Source organism: Scleropages formosus, chromosome 12 (genome assembly GCF_900964775.1).
Source record: "Scleropages formosus chromosome 12, fSclFor1.1, whole genome shotgun sequence".
NCBI classification, from domain to species: Eukaryota; Metazoa; Chordata; class Actinopteri; order Osteoglossiformes; family Osteoglossidae; genus Scleropages; species Scleropages formosus.
Genome location: NC_041817.1, coordinates 7,711,333 through 7,716,164, shown reverse-complemented (window position 1 = coordinate 7,716,164; position 4,832 = coordinate 7,711,333).

Sequence of the window (4,832 nt, the reverse complement as noted above, 5' to 3'; positions counted from 1 at the left end):
GTCAGCGAGTGAGTGAGTGGATTATTTGATGTGTACCAAACATAAATAAATGCCATTTGAAAGCTCATGTGGTGGCTGGGGGATCGCATAATAATACATTAAATCTTGAATATGAATTCGGATTATCAAGTGTTGCACGCGCTGGATGTAAACGTACGGGTATATACAGTAACATTGCTTCGGCCTGTGTGGCCAAGCTCGAAATGCTTACTGACGTTCGCTCGTTTCATTTTTCCCTTGCTGTTGTACCGCAGCCACAATATGAATATTCCAGACCGTCGAAGACGCGTCTGCTTCAAATCGCGGAGATTTCAAAAACGGCTCAGAAACTCCAGCAGCGCAGCCCAGCGGCTTTCTGTACGGCGCCACGATAGGTGTCCAGGACAGAATGTACACCTCTTTGTATTTTTTTTTTTTACCCTTTTAAAAAAAAATGTCTATTTTTGTTCCAACACTTTTAAGATGCCTGTACTCACTGTATTTATTTGGTTGAAAATACGGCTATCGCCGGTGTGGCGGTGTCGCAGCGCCCCCGTGTGTTCAAGAGTCGAACAGCAGCCCCGTTGCGCTCCTGCATCTCCAGTGTCGCGTTTAGCATCTTGAGCCAGTGTTCCCAGTCAGTGTTTCCAGTGATAAGCGTTTAGTTAACATTGTAACTCCAAAGTGAGCCACAGTGTTAAGCTACTTGGAAATATTTACCCATTTGTACAGCTGAGTTTAGTGCAGGGGGGGGCATGGTGGTGCAGTGGGTTTGACCGGGTCCTGCTTTCTGGTGGGTCTGGGGTTTGAGTCCCACTTGGGGTCCCCTGCGATGGACTGGCATCCCGTCCTGGGTGTGTCCCCTCCCCCTCCGGCCTTTCGCCCTGTGTTGCCGGGTTAGGCTCTGGCTCCCCGCGACCCCGTATGGGACAAGCGGTTTCAGATGATGTGTGTGTGTGTGGGTTTAGTGTAGGTACCTTGATCAAGGGTACAACAGCTGGAGGTGGAATTCAAACCTGGGTCCTTTGAGTCCAGAGGCAGTGGCTGTATAGCCACAGTAATAGCATAGTAGTTCTAATTGGTTAATTTTAACTTTAGCTTTTATTTAGTTAGACAGTTGTTTTGAAAGAAGGTCAGTGCTTCATGGACCCACTGAAACCCATCCACTAACCCCCAGTCATCTCTAGACTCCAGGTTAGGAACCCCTGCCCTAAAGACACTTGACAATTCAGCCAGTTTGTATAAACTTTGCTGCTGTTTGTGGCTTTGGTGGTACTTTTATCCAAAATGACTCTTGACTTGGTGGTGGAGGAGGGTCTGAACCTGGGTGAGCTCTGCTGTCAGACTGAATGAGGAGCTCCACCCAGGACCTTCACCCAGGTTCCTGAGGTGTCACTGCAGTCCTCTGCGAGCTCAGTGCTGTAGCGGGAGTTCTCAGTGCCCCCAGGGACAGGATGTGGGGAGTAAAAGGCTGTGGGGAGTCCTGAAACTCAGGGGGAACCACACATCTTGGATCTTGATGTCCCACCCTGAGCATAACTGTGTCCCCACAAATAAAGTGTAAGAGAGTGAAGCTGGAGACACCATAATGCTGCACATTCACAAAACAGCTTCTAATCAGCTCTCTGGCCAGTCAGGGGTTCGAGCCCTGCTTGGGGTGCCTTGCGATGAACTGGCATCCCGTACTGGGTGAGTCCCCTCCCCCTCCTGCTCTGCGCCCTGTGTTGCCGAGTTAGGCTCCGGTTCTCCGCGACCCCGCTCGGGACAAGCGGTTTAAGGCATTTCGTGTGTGTGTGTGCGCATGTGTACGCGTGGGCATGAGAAGTGTCTGGTGTGATACACTAGTTGGCAGCACGTGGCAGCGCTGCTCTACCACTATGCAGCACTTGTGCTGTGTCGCAGCCACACAAATGACCCTTGCAGTTACAATACACTGGAACTCCTCATTTATGGAACACACTGATTGGAAAGAAAAAGGCTAATCCCCCAACAAACACCGTATACCTAATAAGGAGCTTCATATCAATTAATCTGTGGAATGTACCCAGTAAAGACCCTCTTCACAAAACAATTTATATTTATTTATCAGATGCTTTTCTCCAAAGCAACTTCCAATGAACTCTACATAGTGTTATCAGCCCACACACCTTATTCACCAAGGTGACTTACACTGCTAGATACACTACTTACAATGGGTCACTCATCCACACATCAGTGAAACACACACACTATCTGTCACTCACACACACACACCTGAACAGCATGTCTTTGAAGTGTGGGAGGAAACCAGAGCACAGAGAGGACAATACAAACTCCACACAGACTGAGCAGGGATTGAACCCACATCCTCTCAACCACCCAGATGCTGTAGGACTGCAGTGTTATTTGCTGTGCCACCATGCCTCCGTCAGATGAGTGGGATGGATTTGAGATGAATATAGATGATAAATGTGTTGTTTATGAAAGAAGCTCTTGAAACAGCCAACATTTATGTTGGTTATGTCCCTCTTTGGGTTGAACTGCGATGTTAGATAAAAAAAAAAAAAGGCAACTGTTGATATTAATTTTAAAGAAATGGATGTGATGATAAATTTTAATCACACTGAAAGTAATAAACTTATTTGTAATTAACTTAATTATAATTAGCATTTAGCGACAGTGTTATAAACGGGGGGGGGGGACACGGTGGTGCAGTGGGTTTGGCCGGGTCCTGATCTCTGGTGGGTCTGGGATTCGAGTCCTGCTGGGGGTGCCTTGTGATGGACTGGCATCCTGTCCTGGGTGTGTCCCCTCCTCCTCCAGCCTTACGCCCTGTATTGCCGGGTTAGGCTATGGCTCGCCGCAACCCTGCTTGGGACAAGCGGTTTCAGACTCTGTGTGTGTGTGTGTGTGTGTGTTATAAATAGCTGTACATTGACTTAAAAGTCTTCTTTCATTCTACATTGCCCAGGAGGGGTGGGCCACTGCTGGCACTTGTTCCCCAAAAGGTTTTTTTTTCACCCTTGCCTTTTGTATGGAGATTTTTTATTTCCTTCCCCTGTGGTCAGCTGCTTTACTGTTGGTTTAATAATTGCGATCGTTTCCGAGACTGGATTTGTTGAGATCCTTTGCACCTCTTTGGTAGTTTTAGGTCTTTTCTAACACTGAAAGTGTGTGACATGTGGATGAGATGAGTTTTCTGTGAAAGTACTGAACTAATACAGCATCGCAGCTTTCCACTTGATCACGGTGCTTATAAATAATGATAATATTCTATGTACAGCGCTATGTAAGGCTGTGCTTATGGAGCGTTACTGACACGACGGCGGAGGCAGATGTTATTAGAGGCCTTTTTCCTTGTACAGACGCACTCTGTGCACGGCCCTGCGTCCAGCCAGTTGCCGCCGTACGCGTGCCGTGTTTGCATTATGTGATGCATTATGTGACAGTGCAGTGACAATGTACAAGGCACTAAAAGCAAGGGAGGCCCTGGAGTGATGAGAAGATCGCACAGAGGCAACAGGCTTGAAGGAAGATGTGTTTTCCAGCCCTCCACGGTGCACCTTGTTTCTTCAGTACACAAGAAATTCGGGACGCAACCGGAGCTCATCTTTATTGGCATATCGTGGTATTCAAGTCTCGGGTAAATCAGTGACACTTCAGTCATGTTCAAGCTGAGAGGTTATGACTTCAGGCCAAAATACATAAAACGCGAGCGGAGGAAAAGGGGACTTGTCGCACTCGCAGGAACTAAATGACAGTTTCGAGGTCGCATGGAATGGGTATCTGGTATTTATGTTATTCATTAATTTACACAAGTAGTTTGATCGACATATAGAGCATATAAAGGCTTTGACCAGTTCACTGTTCCCACTACGATATGGAGAATTTTGCCTGCGTGGACATCAGTACATATATTTGCCTTCCCTCTGCAGTAATAACTAATATGTCATTAGTTTATATTATAAACTATTAACATATTACATTATATTATATATTATGTTATATTTCCATGCGTAAAATAAGGGTAGTTAGAAAAAAGCCGGAACTGCATCTCCTGCATTTTAGAACGGAGTGAATTTCCTCATCCTGATGGGTTTAGGGTCACCACGGAAGTAGGACTTCAGGTACCAAATTTCTTTTAACCACTGAGTCATAGTGCAATATGAGCAAAGAGCAAAATAGTAATTAAGGCTACATCTTCACAATTAGTTATAGTAAAGTCATCTGTACTTGTGATTATAAAATTGCATACAGAGAAATAACGCTCTGAAATAATTCAGTTAGTTTTCAACTGTAAAGATACATATATATATATATATATATATATATTACTATTATTTTTTTTAACCAAATTGTCAAGATACATAGCAAAGATGTATCTGTCAAAACATCACAAATGATGAACACATTTAAGACACATTTTGACTAGTTGTGCCATAAAACGCCCAAAACAGTGTTTGCGCTGTGCTACGAAACCATGTGGCGAAGACACGGGTATCGAACTCCGGGAATTACGGAGGGCAGCGGAATGTCAGCCTAACACCCTGGTGCAGGAAATGTTCGCGGCACTTGTGCCGGACGAGACGACCGAGCCGACGGCGTGAGCAGAACTCGGCAGGAGCAGGAAATTCCTCGGAGTCGTGATAACCAGGGTTCGAGAAGACTCCCGTGACCAGAAGGGGACCCTTATCTTGGAGACAGTAAAGCTATGGAAATACCTTGCTCATTTTTCACTAACTGGGGGCGGGGGGGTGTAGTGCTGCAGCGGGCTTGGCCGGGTCCCGCTCTCTGGTGGGTCTGGGGTTCGAGTCCTGCTTAAGTCGTCTTGTGATGGACTGGCGTCCCATCCCGGGTGTGTCCCCCCAGCCCCG